This window comes from Rhinoderma darwinii, chromosome 1, assembly GCF_050947455.1.
Source record: "Rhinoderma darwinii isolate aRhiDar2 chromosome 1, aRhiDar2.hap1, whole genome shotgun sequence".
Lineage (NCBI taxonomy): Eukaryota > Metazoa > Chordata > Amphibia > Anura > Rhinodermatidae > Rhinoderma > Rhinoderma darwinii.
Genome location: NC_134687.1, coordinates 300,003,044 through 300,025,482, shown reverse-complemented (window position 1 = coordinate 300,025,482; position 22,439 = coordinate 300,003,044). Strand labels below are relative to the sequence as shown.

Genomic DNA, 22,439 nt, shown 5'->3' with positions numbered 1-22,439 from the left:
GTAAGGAGGGGAGGGACAGGGTTAAAGTGATCATGGCATGGTCCGAAAATGATATGCAATCTATGGCGGATGAGGAAAGATGTGTAAGCTGGGGGTGTCGAAGCAGAAAGTAGTCTCTACGTGAGTACATATTGTGCGGGTGAGGAAAAAAAGTTATAAGCTCTACCTTGTGGGTGTAGTATACGCCGGGGGTCTACCAATTGATGTGAGTGGAGCAAACGCTGTAGACGACGAGTGAAGGGTATAGCAACGGCAGGCTGGTTTGACTTAGTATCTACTCTGGGGTCCAGGGCCATATTAAAGTCACCGCCTAAAACCAAAGTCCACTCCGCAAAGTCGTCTAATGCAGTCAGGACCTCCTCCAGTAAGGTCAGTTGACCCGAGTTCGGTAGGTAAATATTTGCAAAAGTCATGGTGCAGTCTGCAATCTTACCTTTCGCGAATATGTATTGTCCCGCGTCATCTGTGTGACATCCCAAACATTTCCAAGGTATTGAGTTCGCTAAAAGAATGGATACGCCCCTGGTTTTAGAGTTCGGTGAGGAACTGTGGTATACATCTGGGAATCTTGAGTTGCGGAGCGACGGCAGCTGGTCGGAGCAGAAATATGTCTCCTGTAAGAAGACCACCTGAGCCTTTTGTTTCCAGAGAAGACCTAGTAGTGAAGATCTTTTCTCCGGTATATTCAGGCCCTTGACATTTAGAGAGGTAATAGTTAGACATAGTGCGGACGGTGTTACGACCCCTAGGATAAGGGGAAAGGAGCGGGAGGGAGAAGTGGGTCAAACTAGAGTAAAAGGGTAAGGTAGAAGGGACAAAGAAGGCGACAGAAGCAAGTGAAAAAGAAGAGCCCAAAGGCTCCAAGGGACTACTGGGAGTTACACGACCCAAAAAACAGGACGAGCAAGACCACAGGTCAACAAAGTGGAGTCGTAGAAAGACACAGCAACACAAGGCATCCGGAGTGCCCGGACAGTATACTTCATAAGTCCTATTTAGGCATGAACAGGATGACAGCCAAAAACCACACTAACATAGGGCCCTGGCGGTAAGAACTCAAACCCCCTCCCTTATGACATAACGTTGAGAACATGGCCTCCACCACCCACAAGTCCAACAGTCCCGTTAGTACTTGATGGCCCTACGACGGAGGTTAAGCCGCTACAAAGGCCTGCACCATGGATCATGCGATGAGACCAAACTTCAGGCCTACAACCACGAATACTGCCAACATTGAACTCAGCAGGCGGAGATCAAGCCGTGGAGGAGAAAAGGAACAAGGAGCCATTCAGTCCCTTCAAACGTCGTTTCTCAGGCGAGGGCTACGTGCCGTGTGTCTGGTCCCTCATCTAGCCGCTCCGGTCGTCTCGGTTGAGTCATCAGGTCTCTCCTAGGCGGTAATGGAGGAAGCGGTAGGGTCCAATCCGGGACCCTCTCAGACTCCAAGAATCGGAAAGCCTCCGTGAGGTCAAGCGGCGTTTTAACGGCAAAGGTTTGGCCAGCCTTCCGTAGAATCATATGAAAAGGTTGGCCCCACCTATAAGAGGCACCTGCCCGCTTAGTGGCATCCAGTAGAGGTTTAACAATACGCCTCATGTAGAGTGTTAGGTGAGAGACAACAGGCAGGATCAAGACGTCAGCCCCGTAGTAGGGGACCGAACAGCGGTCCCATGCGTTGCGTAAAATGTCCTCCTTTTGTCTGTAGAAATGGACTCTACAGATCACGTCTCTGGGGCGGTCAAAGTCCCTGATTCCAGGGCCCGCCGTGCGATGTACCCTGTCCAACTCCAACGGTGCTCCAGGGGCACGATTCAGCAACTTATTAAAGATGGTGGACATCACTTCCTGCAACTCTTCTGAGGGCACTGACTCAGGGATCCCCCGTAACTTAGAGGCTCTGTCACCAGATTTTGCAACCCCTATCTGCTATTGCAGCAGATAGGCGCTGCAATGTAGATTACAGTAACGTTTTTATTTTTAAAAACGAGCATTTTTGGCCAAGTTATGACCATTTTTGTAGTTATGCAAATGAGGCTTGCAAAAGTCCAAGTGGGTGTGTTTAAAAGTAAAAGTCCAAGTGGGCGTGTATTATGTGCGTACATCGGGGCGTTTTTAATACTTTTACTAGCTGGGCGTTCTGATGAGAAGTATCATCCACTTCTCTTCAGAACGCCCAGCTTCTGGCAGTGCAGACACAGCGTGTTCTCGAGAGATTACGCTGTGTCGTCACTCACAGGTCCTGCATCGTGTCAGACGAGCGGGGACACATCGGCACCAGAGGCTACAGATGATTCTGCAGCAGCATCGGCGTTTGCAGGTAAGTAGCTACATCGACTTACCTGCTAACGCCGATGCTGCTGCCGAATCAACTGAAGTCTCTGGTGCCGATGTGTCCGACACGATGCAGGACCTGTGAGTGACGTCACAGATCTGCACTGCCAGAAGCTGGGCGTTCTGAAGAGAAGTGGATGATACTTCTCATCAGAGCGCCCAGCTAGTAAAAGTATTAAAAACGCCCCGATGTACGCACATAATACACGCCCACTTGGACTTTTACTTTTAAACACACCCACTTGGACTTTTGCAAGCCTCATTTGCATAACTACAAAAATGGTCATAACTTGGCCAAAAATGCTCGTTTTTTAAAAATAAAAACGTTACTGTAATCTCCATTGCAGCGCCTATCTGCTGCAATAGCAGATAGGGGCTGCAAAATCTGGTGACAGAGCCTCTTTAACCCCTTAAGGACGCAGCCTAGTTTTGGCCTTAAGGCTCAGAGCCCATTTTTCAAATCTGACATATTTCACTTTATGTGGTAATAACGTCGGAATGCTTAAACCTACCCAAGCGATTCTGAGATTGTTTTCTCGTGACACATTGGGCTTCATGTTCGTGGTAAAATTTGGTCGATATATTCAGTGTTTATTGGTGAAAAATTGCAAAATGTAGAGAAAATTTTGAAAAAATTGCATTTTTCTGAATTTAAATGCATCTGCTTGTAAAACAGACGGTTATACCACCCAAAATAGTTACTAGTTCACATTTCCCATATGTCTACTTTAGATTTGCATCGTTTTTTGAACATTTTTTTATTTTTCTTGGACGTTACAAGGCTTAGAACATAAACAGCAATTTCTCATATTTTTAAGAAAATTTCAAAAGCCTTTTTTTTAAGGTACCTCTTGAGTTCTGAAGTGGCTTTGTGGGGCCTATGTATTAGAAACCCTGATAAAACACCCCATTTTAAAAACTAGACCCCTCAAAGTATTCAAAACAGCAGTTAGAAAGTTTTTTAACCCTTCAGGCATTTCACAGGAATTAAAGCAAAGTGGAGGTGAAATTTGCAAATTTCATTTTTCTTGCTGAATTTCAATTTTATTCATTTTTTTTTCTGTAACACAGAAGGTTTTACCAGAGAAACACTACTAAATATGTATTCTCCAGATTCTGCAGTTTTTAGAAATGTCCCACATGTGGCCCTACTGCGCTCGTGGACTAAAACACAAGCCCTAGAAGCAAAGAAGCACCTAGTGCATTTTGAGGCCCCTTTTTTATTAGAATATATTTTAGGCAGCATGCCAGGTTTGAAGAGGTGTTGAGGTGTCAAAACAGTAGGAATCCCCCAATAGTGACCCCATTTTGGAAACTACACCCCTCAAGGAATTCATTTAGGGTTGTTGTTACCATTTTGACCGCACAGTTTTTTCACAGCACGTATTTGAATTGGGCTCTGAAATGAAAAAAATGTCATTTTTTCCAATAAAATGTCATTTGTGATCAAAATTTCTTATTTTCACAAGGAACAAAATACCCCATTTTGTTGCCCAATTTGTCCTTAGTGTGGCAATACCCCATTTGTGGTGATAAACTGCCGTTTGGGCCCATGGGAGGGCTCAGAAGGAAAGGAGCGCTATATGTTTGTTGGAGTCCAGATTTTGTTGGATTGGTTTTCGGGTGCCATGTCGCATTTGCAGAGCCCCAGAGGTATCAAAGCAATGGAAACCCACCAGAAGTGACCCCATTTTGGAAACTACACCCCTCAAGGAATTCATTTATGGGTAATGTGACCATTTAGACTCCATAGTTTCTTCACAGAACTAATTTGAATTGGGCTGGGAATTAAAAAAATATATATTTTTTCCAATAATATGTCATTTTAGCTCAAAAATTCTTATTTTCACAAGAAATAAAATACTCCATTCTGTTGCCCAATTTCTCCTGAGTGCATCAATACCCCATTTGTGGCAATAAACTGCCGTTTGGGCCCATGGGAGGGCTCAGAAGGAAAGGAGCGCTGTGTGTTCTTTGGAGTCCAGATTTTGCTGGATTGGTTTTCGGGTGCCATGTCGCATTTGCAGAGCCCCAGAGGTATCAAAGCAATAGAAACCAACCACAAATGACCCCATTTTGGAAACTACACCCCTCAAGGACTTCATTTATGGGTGTTGTGACCATTTTGACCCCATAGTTTTTTCACAGAACTTATTTGAATTGGGCTGGGAATGAAAACAAAATTATTTTTTTCAAATAATATGTAGTTTTGGCTGAAAATTTCTTATTTTCACAAGAAACAAAATACCCCATTCTGTTGCGCAATTTGTTCTGAGGGCCGCAATACCCCATTTGTTGTGATAAACTGCCATTTGGGCCCATGGGAGGGCTCAGAAGGAAAGGACCACCATTTGGCCTACTGGGGATTTTCTAGTGCGAAGTCATGTATGCAGAAGCCCCTGAGGTACCAGAACAGTTGAAACCCCCAAGAAGTGACCCCGTTTTAAAAACTACACCCTTAAGGCATTCATCTACATGTGTAGTGAGCATTTTGACCGGAGACCTACACCCCATAAACTGTAATGTGGGTTCTCCCGGGTATGGCAATACCCTACATGTGGCTGTTATCAGCTGCCCGGACACACAGCAGGGATCAGAGGGGAAAGACGAGGGGGGATAAGCTGTGTGGAGTGCATCAGGGTAAGTAAAATTGGGGTAAATTATAAACCAAGGGATATATGATAAATTTTAAAACACTTTCATACAGAGCTCTGGTTATTCGGGACACGTGTCACATTGATATATTGTGTCATCCCTTATCCCCCTCTTATAGCAGACTTTGCACCTCTTTTGACCTTTTTCCCTTCTTGCCAGTTTGGGGAACTTCTCCTGGAAAGTGTTGCCCTGGTACGATGCGTGTGGGCTCGCTTCCAGAAGTACTGGGTGCCCCCCCCTTCTTGGTCCCTAAAGATTAGGTTCTTGATAATCACCTCTTGAAATTCCAGGAAAGTTCCCGTCTGGCCTGCACATCGACGTAGCATGTACGCATTGTACAATGCCATCTGTATGATGTGCCCGGCCAGCTTCTTATACCACACCGCATGGCGCTGTAGGGCTTCAGGGCTTGATCTTACAAGTCCATCCCTCCCATGTACCTATTGTAGTCCAGGATGCAGTCTGGTTTGGGGGTGGCCTTTCCTTCATATATCCTAAACCTGTAGGTATACCCTGATGCACTCTCGCAGCTTATACATCTTCACACCATACCTTGCCCTCTTACCCGGCAGGTACTCGCGGAATTGAACCCTCCCTTTAAAATGTACCAGGGACTCATCAATAGAAATACACTTCTCAGGGGTGTATGCTTGGGAAAACCGGGCACTGGAACGGTCTAATAGGGGTCTCCGTTTATACAAACGGTCAAAACTGGGGTCATCTCGGGGTGGGCACGGCTCATTATCAGTATAATGTAAGAAGCGAAGTATTGCCTCATTTATTTATTTTTTTAGGTTCCAGTTCAGTTCTGAAGTTGCTTTGAGGGGCCCATATATTAGAAACCCCTATCAAACACCCCATTTTAGAAACTAGACCCCTCAAAGTATCCACAACAGCATTTAGAAAGTTTATGAACCCTTTAGGTGTTTCACAGGAATTTAGAGCAAAGTAGAGGTGAAATTTACATTTTTTTTTTGGTAAGAAAATCCTCTTTATACCATTTTTTTTATAACACAAAAGGATTTATCAGAGAAACGCAACTTAATACTTATTGCCCAGATTCTGCAGTTTTGAGAAATATCCCACATGTGGCCCTCGTGCGGTAATGGGCTGAAGCATCGGCCTCCGAAGCAAAGGAGCACCTAGTGGATTTTGAAGCATCTTTTTTATTAGGCACCATGTCCGGTTTGAAGAGGTCTTGTGGTGCCAAAACATTGGGAACCCCCCAAAAGTGACCCCAATTTGGAAACTAGACCCCTTGAGGAATCCATTGTAGTTTTCTTGGGGTGCATGCGGCTTTTTGATCAGTTTTTATTCTATTTTTAGGTGGCGTGGTGACTAAAAAACAGCAATTGTACGATTGTTTTTTTTTTTCGTTTTTTTTTACAGCGTTCACCGTGCGCTATAAATGACATATTCACTTTATTCTGCGGGGCGATACGATTACGGCGATACCAGATGTTTATAGTTTTTTATGTCTTATGGCGTTTGCACAATAAAATACGTTTTGTAAACAATCATTCACTTTTTGTGTTACCTTATTCTAAGAGCCATAACGTTTTTATTTTTCAATCAATAAAGCCGTGCGAGGACTTATTTTTTGCGTAACGAACTGTAGTTTCGATCAGTACCATTTTTAGGTACATGCGACTTTTTGATCTCTTTTTATTCCATTTTTTGGGAGGTGAAGTGACCAAAGAATTGTGATTGTGGTTCGGTTTATTATTTATTTTTTTTACGGCGTTCACCGTGCGGGATAAATAATGAAATAATTTTGTAGTTCAGGCCGTTACGGACGCGGCGATACCAATTATGTATAGTTTATTTGTTTGTTTATATATTTTTATTAATAATAAAGGACTGATAAGGGAAAAAGGGGGATTTTTACTTTTAATACTTTTAAATCTTTTATTTTCTTATTTTTACACAACTTTTTTTAACTTTTTTTTTACTTTATTACTTTGTCCCACTAGGGGACATGAGGGCAGGAGGCCCTGATCGCTATTCTAATACACTGCACTACATGCGTAGTGCAGTGTATTAGAACTGTCAGCTACTCACTGACAGCAAGCATAGTGGGTCCTGACGTTGTCAGGACCCACTAGGCTTCCGTCTATGGCATCGCCAGACGCCATTGTTTGGTGTCCGGTTGCCATAGTCACCATCGCCGGCCGCTATCGCGTAGCAGGCCGGCGATGGCAGCTTAACCCCTAAAAAGCCGCGATCTCTATAGAACGCGGCTTTTAAGGGGTTAATCAGCGGGGACACAGCGATCGGTCCCCGCTGTAGGAGCTGTGACAGCTGCTGAACAAGACAGCAGCGTCACAGCTCCTGTATGTGTCGGGAGGACGGCCGAAACGGCCGTTACTCCCGTGACGTACTATTACGTCATGGAGCGCGAACGATACAGCTGCCATGACGTAATAGTACGTCAAGGAGCGGGAAGGGGTTAAGATTATTGCGCCTGCCTCTGTTTTCTATATCATCCACATGAAACGCAAAGTCCTTCAGACGCATGGCCTGATTACTCACGGTTGTGGAGAGCGTTGACACTTCAGAGGCTAGGGACCGGTTGTTGTTCTCTAGACTAGTGACTCGGTCGTCTAAAGAGCGCACAGATTGTTAGACTTCCATCAAGGCTTTGGCCTGTTTCTCCTCCAGCTGAGCTGTCAATTTTCTCAAAGAGAATCTTTCACCTCGCCATACATGTGCAGCATGTAATGGGGAGGGCTGAACAAACCCTGGGGCACTTTAAAAAAAAATGTTTCTACCTCCTTCCGTTATTTAGATATCGTTGCCGTTCTATTTGGCGCCCGATATTATTTAAATAACCCCCTGAACAGCCAACGGGGCAAACGTACTGGCAAGGGGGCATGTTACTATGGCTGTGGCACTGTCCAATCTCTCTCTCTCTTTCTCTCTTTCTCTCTTTCTCTCTTTCTCTCTTTCTCTCTTTCTCTCTCTCTCTTTCTCTCTTTCTCTCTTTCTCTCTTTCTCTCTCTCTCTCTTTCTCTCTTTCTCTCTTTCTCTCTTTCTCTCTTTCTCTCTTTCTCTCTCTCTCTCTTTCTCTCTTTCTCTCTTTCTCTCTTTCTCTCTTTCTCTCTTTCTCTCTTTCTCTCTTTCTCTCTTTCTCTCTCTCTCTTTTTCTCTCTCTCTTTTTCTCTCTCTCTTTTTCTCTCTCTCTCTCTTTCTCTCTTTCTCTTTTTCTCTCTCTCTTTCTCTCTCTTTCTCTTTCTCTCTCTTTCTCTCTTTCTCTCTTTCTCTCTCTCTCTCTTTCTCTCTTTCTCTCTTTCTCTCTTTCTCTCTTTCTCTCTTTCTCTTTTTCTCTTTTTCTCTCTCTCTTTCTCTCTCTTTCTCTTTCTCTCTCTTCTCTCTTTCTCTCTCTTTCTCTCTTTCTCTCTCTTTCTCTCTTTCTCTCTCTTTCTCTCTTTCTCTCTCTTTCTCTCTTTCTCTTTTTTTTTTTTTTTTTTTCAGCGCGCGCCCCCCCCCCCCCTTGCCAGTACACGCCCCGTTGACTGTTCAGAGGGTTATTTAAATATCGGGCGCCAAATATAACGCCACTGATATCTAAATAACAGAGGGAGGTAGAAAAAAAACATGTAAAGTGCCCCAGGGTTTGTTCAGCCCTCTCCATTACATGCTGCACATGTATGGGGAGGTGAAAGGTTACCTTTAACCCCTTCCCTCTTTGGCCACACTTAACCTTCCTGACAGAACCTCATTTTTCAAATCTGACATGTTTCACTTCATGTGGTAATAACTTCAGAATGCTTTTACCTATCCAAGCGATTCTGAGATTTTCTCATGACACACTGGACTTTGTTACTGGCAAAATTTGCTCGATATGTTCAGTATTTAATTGTGAAACACCCATGTTTAGCGAAAAATTGCAAAAATTAGTATTTTTCTCAATTTAAATGTATCTGCTTGTAAGACAGGAAGTTATACCACACAAAATTGTTGCTAACGAACATCCCCTATATGTCTACTTTAGATTGGCATCGTTTTTTGAACATCCTTTTATTTTTCTAGGACGTTACAAGGCTTAGAACATTAGCAATTTCTCACATTTTCAAGAAAATTTCAAAAGGCTATTTTTACAGGGGCCAGTTCAGTTGTGAAGTGGCTTTGAGGGCCGTATATATTAGAAACCCCCAAAAAGTCCCCCATTTTAAAAACTGCACTCCTCAAAGTATTTAAAACAGCATTTAGAAAATTTCTTAACCCTTTAGACGTTTCACAGGAATTAAAGCAATGTAGAGGTGAAATTTACAAATGTCATATATTTTTTTGCAGAAAAAAATTTTGAATCCAATTTTTTTTTTTTTTTTTAATCCGTTATACCAGAGAAATGCAACTCAATATTTATTGCCCAGGCTCTGCAGTTTAAGGAAATATCCCACATGTGGCCGTAGCATGCTACTGAACTGAAGCACCGGCCTCAGGAGCAAAGGAGTACCTAGAGGATTTTGGGGCCTTATTTTTATTACAATATATTTTAGGCACCATGTCAGGTTTGAAGGGCTCTTGCATTGCCAAAACAGTGGAAATCCCCCAAAAGTGACCCCATTTGGGAAACTACACACCTCAAGGAAATTATCTAGGGGTATAGTGAGCGTTTTGACCGCACAGGTTTTTTTACAGAAATTATTGGAAGTAGGCCATGAAAATGAAAATCGAAATTTTTTTCAAAGAACATGTAGGTTTAGCGATTTCATTTTTTTTTTTCCCCCCTCATTTCCACAAGAACTGAAGGAGAAAAAGCACCGCAAAATTTGTAAAGCAATTTCTCCCGAGTAAAACAATACCCAACATGTGGTAATAAACGGCTGTTTGGACACACGGCAGGGCTTAGAAGGGAAAGAGCGCTATTTGGCTTTTGGAGATCACATTTAGCAGGAATGGTTTGCGGAGGCCATGTCGCATCTGCAAAGACCCTGAGGGGACAAAACCATGAAAACGCCCAAAAAGTGACCCCATTTTGGAAACTACACCCCTTGAGGAATTCATCTAGGGGTGTAGTAAGCATTTTGTCCCCATAGATGTTTCATAGAATTTATTAGAATTGGGCAGTGAAAATAAAAGCAATCCTTTTTCAATAAGACGTAGCTTTAGCGCAAAATTTTTCATTTTCTCAACAAATTCTCGACAGTTCAGACTTCTCATGTAGTGCTCTGGGTAACTTTCAGTCCCCTGTTCTCCTTATCGCTGGGTGTCCGAGTGGTCAGACCCCCAGCGATCCCACATTTAGCCTCTATCCTGTGGATAGGGGATACATGTGTTTTTATGGCAAACACCTTTAACTAGTTAAATGCTGCGGTCAATAGCGACCACTGCATTTATAGGGGTATTTCTATGGAGGACATTTGACATATCCACAGGATATGTCATAAATGTCAGGTAGATGTGGGTCCCACCTCAGGGGACCCACACCTATCTCTAGAACGGGGTCCCTAAACCCTGTTTTAGCTTTCTGCACTCTCCCATAGTAGTTATGGGAACGCTGCTTCCGTAACTGCCATTCACTACTATGAGTTAGGTAAACCGCGTAGCTCAGCGAGTTACGCGGTTTCAGGAACTCCTCGTGTACTCAAGTGGCCGCTGGTTCAAGTCCCCTAGGGGACTTGCGCAATAAAACGTGTAAAAAAAATGTGGTAAAACAGAATAAATAAATTTTTTAACAAATCCTTTTTTTCATGTTTTCGGTTGTCTAAAACCTGGGTGCGTCTTATAATCCGAAAAATACGGTGGGACCGCAGGCCGTCCCTCGGACGTTTAACGCGCTCGTGTGAATTAGGCCGAATACATTCGGGTGAAGTAGAAGGTGGCTACACAATTTTTTTTTTTATATCGATGTAATATAGAGCTGTGATAAATTAAAGAAAAAATTTTTGACCTGGAAACAGCGACGGGAAACGCGCCGAAAATGCCTCCCATTGATTTCAATGGGAGGCGGAGGCGTGTTTTTTTGTATTTTTTTTTTTTTTTTTCCTGCGAGCGCAAAAACCGGCTCGTGGGAAAAGGGACATGCCCGATCTTTGGGCGTTTACACCTCTGACCTCCCGTTGACATCCATGGGAGGCAGAGAAAGCGTATTTCGCTTCGTTTTATGTCCGCGACGCTCAATGGCCATAGGCGAAAAACGCCGCCAAAATCTTCGTGCAGGCAGAGGATAATCTTCCTCAAAATTCCAAACTGAATTTTGGGGCAGATGTTGAATTCTTTTGTCGTCATGGAGTTAGTAAATGTTTTGAATATACCTTTCACTTAGTTGTAGCCAACTTCTTTACATGCCTTGCATTTATTGCAGGAAAAAAAACCTTTTGCAGAAATAATGGCTCCCTTGCTAGATTTTATATAGCTATTTGTTTGTGCCCTTAATGTTTCTAGCTCTACGATAAATGACAATCGGGTCTGATGGTAATGATGGTCCTATTACAGGATCACTTTTTACAATATGCCAATTTTGTTTAGGAATATTTTTAATGTTTACTGCCCCTGAAGAGCAGGAAGTTATGAAAGGTACATGCATAAAATCTCGTCTTTTTCTTTTCTGGGTAGCTGATTCTCCCCTATTGCGATCAAATTCTTCTTCAACCTCTTTTAATGCAGAATTGACAATTTCAGGACTATAATTCCTTTCCTTGAGACGTGATCGGATAATAGCAGACGGAATATGAAAATCTGTTGTATTAGTGCAGTTTTTTTTTGTTTGTTTTTTTTTTTCTTTTAAGCTGTCCTTTAGGGATGTTAAGCCATGGCTTATAATGGCAGCTAGTATATTCGATGTAACTATTGCAATCCGTTTTCTTAAAGAAATGTTTTTGTGTTCTTGAGAAAGGCTCTAGTGTTTGGAACTGAAACGTCGCACATGGGGCAATAAATTACCCTCTTTATCACTTTGATCTACGGTGTGCTGCCTTTTTTTTGAATTGATGTATTACTGGGAACTTGGTCTGCTCCCATAGGCTTGCACCTACATCGCTAATCCGGTGCTGCTGGATCTTCTGTTTTGCGCTATATATATATATATATATATATATATCAATTTAAAACGGTTGTAGGTTAAGAAGATTGAAAGCTATTTAAACATATGTATGGTACACGCCTATATGCCCCAGAGGAAGCCGGAAGGGCGATACACAGGGTATTATTGGCATTATTTGGCGTGTTACAAGAGCTTATCTTATGCTTTTGTCTGTCTGTTTTTGTAAGTATGGAATAAACTCGTGGAATTTGTAGTTTCCCAAAGGTAGTGCACATCCTTTTTTCTCCCTTGCTGGAGATTTAGAACATCAATACGAGGATATACACCGCAAGCAGTTGCATTTCTGCAGTTGCATTTCTGTGTGGAACCACAAGTACCAGCGAGATACACACACCTGTGGAAATTTGGATCGTTCTTTCTGCATGCTAGCTGGGGCAGGTCAAACCCTTGATGGACACTTCAGTCTTTACATCCACAACCGTCTGAGTGGTAAACTATCAATTTGTCTCTGTTTTTTGTGGTGTTGAGGATTTCACCACTTTTTTTTTTTTTTTTACCTGCTGCGGTTGTTCATCTCCTTGTTGAGATATTTCAGTATATTTGGCTATTTCCACCAATGTTGAGTATAAAATGTATAAACTTGATTTGGATTACTGATCTAAAAACACTTGTATAAAACAGAGATGATCATGACAAATGTGATCGAATGAATGCCAGACAGTAAAACGAGGCTAAACAAGTATGCATATGCAAAGACTCGTAGCAGCCTCTAGCACTTAACAACAATGCCATTTAAAATCTCTGTTTTATATAGGTGTTTTTAGATCGGTAATCCAATAAAATTTATACATTTTATACTCCACTAGACCCAAATAGACTTTTCTCTTTTGTAGGTTGTGTGCCTTCTGTTACAGCCAAATAACTTCACATTTTGACTCCTCAGTCCAGAGCACCTGTGTAATGGCAGGAAGGAGGTGAAGGGAAAGTGAGCCCTAATCTACCCACCGCCCTGTCCCTGCCTACTTGCAACGACCCGCCCTAGGCGACGAGGTACAACTGGGCGGCGGTCCCTACGCTGGCTAAGTGCACTGGAAGACAAACGGGGAACACGCAAGGGAAGGGGCAGTAGCCACGGAACGCCACGAGGAAACGGGGCGGCGAACGAACAGTCAGGACCAGGACGAAGTGAGAACACCCGAGCAGGCACGGAGACAGAAGCAAGCCAGGGCAAGCAAAGCAGGTCAAGCAGAACTGCAGCAAGGCAGAAGCACGGCAGAAGCAGGCTGGAGCAAGCAGCAGTGGGGCCAGGAATCCAAAAGAATTACAAGCACTGAGGGAGAGCACAGGGCAGGTAATAAAGGGCAGGGGGCGGAGCTAACTCCGAGAGACCAGGCCGCGATAGGCTCTCCCACTCCTGAGCCTGCCACCCTGGTTGGTGGGAGATGGTGTCAGTCGAACAGGTCTGGCCTCAGGTGTGGATTGATTAATCCCAGGAGTATAGCTAGATGAAGTACCTGGCAGATCCCTAACAGTACTCCCCCTTTTATGAGGGGCCACCGGACCCTTACTAAGGGGACCCGGTTTAGTGGGGAAGAGGAGGTGGAACCTCCTGATCAATACCCCAGCGTGAACATCACGGGCAGGTACCCAAGTCCTCTCCTCCGGCCCGTATCCTTTCCAATGGACCAGGTACTGGAGGGAGCCCTGGACCATCCTACTGTCCATAATCTTGGCCACCTCGAATTCCACCCCCTCAGGGGTGAGAACGGGAACAGGAGGTATCCTCGAGGGGGACCAGGACGGGGAGCAGCGTTTAAGGAGGGAGGCATGGAAGACGTCATGTATGCGAAAGGATGGGGGGAGCTCCAGACGGAAGGATACAGGGTTGAGGACTTCAATGATCTTATAAGGTCCAATGAATCGGGGAGCAAACTTCCTGGACGGGACCTTAAGGCGCAAGTTCCTGGACGACAACCAGACCAAATCCCCGACGACAAACCGGGGGTTAGCAGAACGTCTACTATCCGCCTGAATCTTTTGTGCGCTCTGGGACGCCTCTAGGTTCTTCTGAACCTGGGCCCAGACAGTGCACAGTTCCCGATGAACCTCCTCTACCTCAGGATTATTGGAACAACCAGGGGAGACGGAGGAGAACCTTGGGTTAAACCCGAAATTACAGAAAAACGGGGAGACCCCTGACGAGTTACTGACCCGGTTATTCAGGGAAAATTCAGCAAGGGGAAGGAATGAGACCCAATCGAATTGACAGTCCGAGATGAAACACCTTAAATATTGTTCCAGGGATTGGTTGGTCCTTTCCGTTTGGCCATTAGTTTCGGGATGGAAGGCGGAGGAGAAGGACAGATCAATCTCCAACTTTTTACAAAAAGCTCTCCAAAATAAGGAAACAAATTGTACCCCTCTGTCAGAAACGATATTGACTGGGGCCCCATGGAGACGCAGGATGTGTTTCACGAACAAAGAAGCTAACGTCTTGGCGTTAGGTAGCTTCTTAAGGGGCACAAAGTGGCACATCTTGCTGAAGCGGTCGACTACCACCCACACCACCGACTTGCCCTGAGATGGAGGCAAATCGGTGATAAAATCCATGGAGATATGGGTCCAAGGTCTCTGGGGAATGGGCAAGGAACGTAGTAGGCCCGCAGGTCGGGACCTAGGGGTCTTGGACCTAGCGCAAACCTCACAAGCGGCGACGTAAGCCCTAACATCTTTAGGCAACCCAGGCCACCAATAGTTTCTGGTAATGAGGTGTTTGGTGCCCAAGATGCCAGGATGACCAGATAGAGCGGAGTCATGGTTTTCCCTGAGTACCCTCAGCCGGTATTGCAGGGGAACAAACAGTTTGTCCCCAGGGACGTTCCCGGGAGCTGCACCCTGATCAGCCGCGATATCAGAAGCTAAATCAGAATCCGTGGCAGAGACGATTATACCAGGGGGTAAAATACAAGCGGGATCCTTCTCGGAAGGAGGATTGGCCATGAAACTACGTGACAGAGCGTCAGCCTTAATATTCTTGGACCCAGCCCTATAGGTAACCACAAAATTAAATCTGGTAAAGAATAGTGCCCACCGAGCTTGTCTAGGATTAAGCCTCCGGGCCGATTCTAGGAAAACCAGATTCTTGTGATCCGTAAGGACCGTTACCTGGTGTCTGGCCCCCTCCAGGAAGTGCCGCCACTCCTCAAACGCCCATTTAATGGCTAGAAGTTCGCGGTTGCCAATATCATAGTTACTCTCCGTGGGCGAAAACTTCCTAGAGAAGTAAGCACAGGGGCGGAGATGGGTGAGGGAGCTGGTACCCTGGGACAAGACGGCCCCCACTCCCACCTCGGAAGCGTCAACCTCCACAATAAATGGCTCCTCTTGGTTGGGCTGAATCAGCACGGGGGCCGAGATAAAGCACTTCTTGAGAGTCTCAAAGGCCTGGACGGCCTCAGGGGGCCAATGGAGGACATCGGCACCCTTGCGGGTGAGGTCCGTAAGAGGCTTAGCGACGACCGAGAAGTTGGCAATAAATCTCCTGTAATAGTTGGCGAACCCTAAAAAACACTGTAACGCCTTAAGGGAGGCAGGTTGGACCCATTCCGCCACAGCTTGAACCTTGGCAGGGTCCATGCGGAATTCATGAGGAGTGAGGATTTGCCCTAAAAATGGTATCTCCTGTACCCCAAAGACACATTTTTCAGTCTTAGCAAACAGATTATTCTCCCGAAGGACCTGGAGCACCTTCCTGACATGCTCCACGTGGGAGGACCAGTCCTTGGAAAACACCAGTATGTCATCAAGGTACACAACAAGAAATATCCCCAGGTAATCTCTCAGGATTTCATTAATAAAATTCTGGAAGACAGCAGGGGCATTACACAACCCAAAGGGCATGACCAGGTATTCGAAATGACCCTCGGGTGTGTTGAACGCAGTTTTCCACTCATCCCCCTCTTTGATGCGGATAAGGTTATATGCCCCCCGTAGATCGAACTTAGAAAACCACTGGGCTCCCTGAACCTGATTAAAAAGATCCGGAATCAAAGGAAGTGGGTACTGGTTCCTTACGGTGACCTTATTCAGGTTACGATAATCAATGCACGGCCTAAGACCACCATCCTTCTTCCCCACGAAGAAGAAGCCAGCACCTACAGGAGAAGTCGAGGGGCGAATGAAACCCTTGGCCAGGCATTCTTGGATATATACCCTCATCGCTTCACGTTCAGGACATGAAAGATTAAATATCCTACCCTTAGGAAGCTTGGCACCAGGCACCAAATCGATGGCGCAATCGTAATCTCTATGGGGGGGCAACACCTCAGAGGCCTCCTTGGAAAACACATCGGCGAAGTCCTGAACAAACTCAGGAAGCGTGTTTACCTCCTCCCGGGGAGAAATAGAGTTAACAGAAAGACATGACATAAGACATTCACTACCCCATTTGGTGAGATCCCCAGTATTCCAATCAAACGTGGGATTATGCAACTGCAACCAGGGAAGACCTAATACCAGATCAGACGATAATCCCTGCATCACCAGTACAGAGCACTGCTCCAAATGCATGGAGCCAACCAGGAGTTCAAAAACAGGGGTATGCTGAGTAAAATAACCATTAGCAAGGGGAGTTGAGTTGAGTCGATTCCTACTACAGGGATAGGATAAGGTAAATCAATACAAGGCATCTTTAGAGACATAGCAAATTCCACAGACATGATATTAGCAGATGAGCCAGAATCCACGAAAGCACTGCCCGTGGCAGACCGGCCAGCAAACGAGACCTGAAAGGGAAGCAAAATTTTATTGCGTTTCACATTAACGGGAAATACCTGTGCACCCAAGTGACCTCCCCGATGATCACTTAGGCGCGGAAGTTTTCCGGCTTCTTATTCTTGCGCCTGGGACAGGTGTTCAGTAGATGCTTGTCGTCCCCACAGTAGAAGCAGAGACCATTCATTCTGCGAAACTCCCTACGTTGTCGAGGGGACATGGAGGCCCCGAGTTGCATAGGTACTTCCGAGTCCTCCGTGGAGGGGCGAGGAGACGGGACCTCGGGGGGAATCGCAGAAAAGTCAGAGGGGAGCACACTGAAGCGTTCTAGCTGACGTTCCCTGAGACGTCGGTCAAGTCGTACTGCTAGGGCCATAACCTGGTCAAGGGAGTCAGGCGAGGGGTAGCTAACCAGCAGATCCTTCAGGGCGTCAGATAATCCTAACCTAAACTGGCACCTTAGGGCCGGATCGTTCCACTGAGAAGCTACGCACCACTTCCTAAAATCAGAACAGTATTCCTCAACCGGTCTCCTACCCTGACGTAAGGTCACCAGCTGACTCTCGGCTAAAGCAGTCCTGTCAGTCTCGTCGTAAATGAGTCCGAGGGCAGAGAAAAAACGATCAACAGAGGAAAGTTCAGGGGCGTCAGGAGCCAAGGAGAAGGCCCACTCTTGGGGCCCTTCCTGGAGTCGGGATATGATGATACCCACCCGCTGGTTCTCGGAACCTGAGGAGTGGGGCTTTAGGCGGAAATACAGTCTGCAACTCTCCCGGAAGGAGAGAAACGTCTTACGGTCCCCTGAAAACCGGTCAGGTAACTTGAGGTCGGGTTCTAGAGGTGAGGTGAGGGGTACTACTAAAGCAGCGTCACCCTGATTGACCCTTTGGGCCAGGGCCTGGACCTGTAGGGAGAGGCCCTGCATCTGCTGGGTCAGGGTCTCAAGGGGGTCCATGATAGCGTCAGCGTAGGAGAAAGGGTAGACTAGGTAAGGGCTTGTAATTATGTAATGGCAGGAAGGAGGTGAAGGGAAAGTGAGCCCTAATCTACCCACCGCCCTGTCCCTGCCTACTTGCAACGACCCGCCCTAGGCGACGAGGTACAACTGGGCGGCGGTCCCTACGCTGGCTAAGTGCACTGGAAGACAAACGGGGAACACGCAAGGGAAGGGGCAGTAGCCACGGAACGCCACGAGGAAACGGGGCGGCGAACGAACAGTCAGGACCAGGACGAAGTGAGAACACCCGAGCGGGCACGGAGACAGAAGCAAGCCAGGGCAAGCAAAGCAGGTCAAGCAGAACTGCAGCAAGGCAGAAGCACGGCAGAAGCAGGCTGGAGCAAGCAGCAGTGGGGCCAGGAATCCAAAAGAATTACAAGCACTGAGGGAGAGCACAGGGCAGGTAATAAAGGGCAGGGGGCGGAGCTAACTCCGTGAGACCAGGCCGCGATAGGCTCTCCCACTCCTGAGCCTGCCACCCTGGTTGGTGGGAGATGGTGTCAGTCGAACAGGTCTGGCCTCAGGTGTGGATTGATTAATCCCAGGAGTATAGCTAGATGAAGTACCTGGCAGATCCCTAACAACCTGCTGTCATTTTTCTGCACCCCAGTTCCTATGTTTTCGCGCATAGTTGAGTCATTTGTCCTTGTTTCCACGTCAAATGTATGACTTTTTGGCCGCAATTCTTCCATGGAGACTGATTTTGTACACCCATCTACTGTTCGGAGAAGTCTATCCAAGATTGATGTGTTTGTGCAAGAGTACATAGAATTGATGCTGTCTTGAAGGCAAAGGGTGGTCACACCAAATATTGATTTGAATTTAGATTTCTGTTAATTCACTTTGTAGTTATTTATTATTTGTCAGTTTAACACTTCCATTTTCAAAAGCATTCTTACTTTGCAGCATTTTTTTCACAACTGCCTAAAACTTTTGATGGGTGTGTGTGTGTGTGTGTGTATATTAGGGATGCCACGATACCAAAATTTGGACTTCGATACCAATACTTCGTGTAGTATTGCGATTTCGATACCAAAATGATACTTTGCCAACAGTAATAAAAAAAAATAAAAATAAAAAATTCTTCCATTTTCTGATGTGAGGCGCGAGGTGTTATTGAATTTTGAATGTGCCTCACATTAGTAGTAAATTAACCCCATGTTTCTCAGTCATAATGGGTTAATGTGTAAGGTACATGATGTTGTTAATTACTATTAATGTGAGGCACATGGAGGTTCAATTCATCACACCTTGTGTCTCACAATAAGTGAAAGAGCCGTTTTTATTTTGTTTTTTACAGCGTACACATCATAAATGAAGCAAAAAAATAGTTGTGAAGGTTATTACAGCCGCGCCAATACCAAATATGTGTATATTTTATGTATTGAGACTTATTTTAATGTTTAGTGTAAAAATAGTGTGTATTTGTTTTTAGTTTTATTTTTAAACTTTAATGTACTGGCATATATCTATATGCCAGTACATTAGCCTGTGTAGGATAGTACACAGGCAGTTGATAGGACATCCCTAAATATGCCCTAATAGGAAATATGGTAAGACAGCCCTGGGGTCCTTCAATGGACCCTGGGCTATATGCCCATATATGGTATGTCCCTCAATCGCGTCACAGGAATTCCCTGTGACGTGATCCAAAGGGCATCCCTCCTTCTCATTTTCCCCTGAATGCTGCAGTCCGCTTTGATCGCAGCATTCAGGGGAATAACGGCAGAGATAAGAGGTTTCTCTGATCTCCGCCAGCGGGGCTTGGACTGTGTAATACAGCCATTGCCCCGCTCCTGACATTAAGTGCGCGCACGGTCAGCATGAGGTGATGCGGCCGGCGCTGCACTAATGAGCGGCGCAGGCACTGAACACAGAACACGGGGGTGTTTTGCAGTGCTCCCGCCATGTTCTGTCTTCATTGCCTGCAATCATTAGTACAGCGCCGGAAGCATCACCTCATCCTGACGACGTGCACTTGTCAGTACTCAGGAGCGGGGCAATGGCTGTATTACCCAACCGCAGCCTCGCTCTCATACATTCATGTATTACTATACTTAGCTGTGCGGCCGCACAGCTTAGTATTGAAATACAAACAATAACGGTATCGAACCATTTGGGAATGCACAGTAGCGAAGTTTTGATGCATCGTGTGTGTATGTATATGTGTGTGTGTGTATGTGTGTATATATATATATATATATATATATATGACACACACTAATATATATCAGTAAATAGGCAGCACTAACAAAGGCTTATGGTGAGAAGTGGGTGCTTTATTGACCCCAAAAGTGCACTTTTTGGGTCAATAAAGCACCCACTTTTTTCACCATAAGCCTTTGTGAGTGCTGCCTATTTACTGCTATTTGTCATTTTGTCTAGAGGGACAGTGGTCCGTTCCCTAAGGCCTTTACCACCTTTCATTTAAGTTTGTGTGTATGTGTGTCGAGAGAGTAGTTTCTGTTGCTTTTTAAAAGCAGAAGCTCTCAAAATGTACTTGTTCTTTGCATTTCTATGGTGCTGAATGATGTATTGGAAACCATCACAGATGAGACTATATATTCCTCTACTGATTTGTCCCTCTGGGCAGCAGTGGGACTGCAGAGGGAGTCTACTAAAGGCTCTAGCTATGGCTAGTTAGAGTAGCTTGAAATACAGCTCCCTCTTCAGGGAACCTGTGATATTTCTTGTGTCCCTGTATGGCATCAGATGACCCTAGGGGAGGGGCTACATGAATTTTTGTTCAGGATATCACCTCTTATGAATCAGAGAGAATACTTGCTCTCTGACACGTTTTATGTATTTTATTTATTTTTTTTAAATCGCGCTACGCCTAATTAGGCTGTTCACTCCACAGCCTGGCCAAATAAATCACAATGTTAACAATAAAACAAAATATTTTTAATCCTTTGCGCAAAGTTTTTATTAAAATAAAAAACATCTAATTAGTATCGACACATAAGTAACGACCCATGCTATAAAACTAAAATGTTGTTTATTCCGCACAGTAAGTGCCGTTAAAGAGAACTGCTATTCTGGCATTTTTTTGTTTTTTGGTTTTTTATCTGGTCTTCCAAAAACAGGATATGTGATCAAAAAGTTGTATATATCCAAGAATAGTACCAATGAAAACTACAATCTATCCTGCAAAAAACAAGCCATACCACTCCAACAGAAAAAAAAAAAGTTATTGGTCCTAGAATGTGGCAACACAAAATAATTATATTGTAAAAGTGTTTTTAATGTGCAAAAGTAGTAAAACATAATAAAAGCTATATTTATTTGGTATAGTCGTAATCCTATTGACCCGTAGAATAAAGTTATGTTTATACCGCGTGTTGAACGCTTTAAAAGTAAATCCCAAAAAACTACAAAATTGCTGTTTTCTTTTATTACCCCACCCAAAAAAATATGAAGTTGTTTAATACATATGTAACCCAAAATGGGTCCTATAAAAACTACATTTCCTCCAACAAGCTACATTAAAATTAAAAATAAGAAATTACCACTGGAACACAAGTGAACGTGGGGTTTTGGTTTTTTTTTGGTTTTTTTTCTTGTCACAAAAAATAGCTTGAAAGGCATAGCCTTTATTTCAATCAATGTTTTATCTGATTTTAGACCACTTTTTAAATAGATTTTTATTAAATGTTTGCTTTCTAAGTTAGGGTATGCTCACACGGCCTATTTTCGGGCCGTAAACGCCCGAAAAACGGTTGAAAAATCAGAAGCAGACCGCCTCCAAACATCTGCCCTTTGATTTCAATGGGAAAAACTGCGTTCTGTTCCGACGGGCCGTTTTTTGTTTTTTTTTACGCGCCCGTTTTGAAAAACGGCCGTGTAAAAAAACAAAAAAAAACGGCCGCGAAAGAAGTGCACGTCACTTCTTGGGATGTTTTTGGACTGAAAACATGATTACAGTATGGGACAGTTGTCCGGCAGCGAGGCAGGGACTCCTAGCATCGTACATAACTATGATGCTAGGAGCCCGGCTCCCTGCACGGTGTTTGGTCTGGGACTTGCGGTCGAAATACGTCCGTCAATTACAGACGTAATGACCTCGTGTGAATCCAGCCTTAGACACGCAGGACCAGCTTTCGGCTGAGCAGTCAGTACAGCTGGCCTGACTGAATTATCTTTGACGGAACTATACAGCTTCTACGTTTTGGGGTGTGGTAGGAAGCCAGAGTACCCAGTGGAAACCCACGCAAACATAGCTGTACGTGACATTTTGCACGTCTCCACATTACGGTGAGCACGGATTATTTGTTCATTCAAAGGTCACATCTAATGTACTAACGCAAGCTGTATTTATGCTAGTAAATTTTCGTAGTAGTCGACTACGTTGTGTTCTTGGAAACCTTACAGAACGGAGACAAACGGAAACCAATTGCAACGGAAACATTACCTTTGAAATCAATGGTAATACCAACTGAAGCTATGTTCTTCGTTTGGCTTTCCGTTCGTGGGTTACCCTGACTGAGATCTAAGGGTATGTTCACACGGAGTGTTTTCAGCCGTTTTTTGGGCCGTAAACGTCCCAAGAAACTGCTGAAAAATCTGAAGCAGAACGCCTCCAGACATCTGCCCATTGATTTCAATGGGAAAAATGGCGTTCTGTTCCGATGAGCCGTTTTTTTTCAAAACGGGTGCGTAAAAAAACTGCCGCTAAAAAGTGCATGTTACTTCATC

The 22,439-nt window shown here is 44.6% G+C and overlaps 1 protein-coding gene across 6 annotated transcripts in view; it reads left to right on the top strand.

Annotated features, from left to right (window-relative positions):
• Positions 1-22,439, top strand: part of LOC142648115 (F-BAR domain only protein 1-like) — a 226,121-nt gene that overhangs the window by 67,932 nt on the left and 135,750 nt on the right. The gene's annotated exons all lie outside the window — the stretch shown is intronic.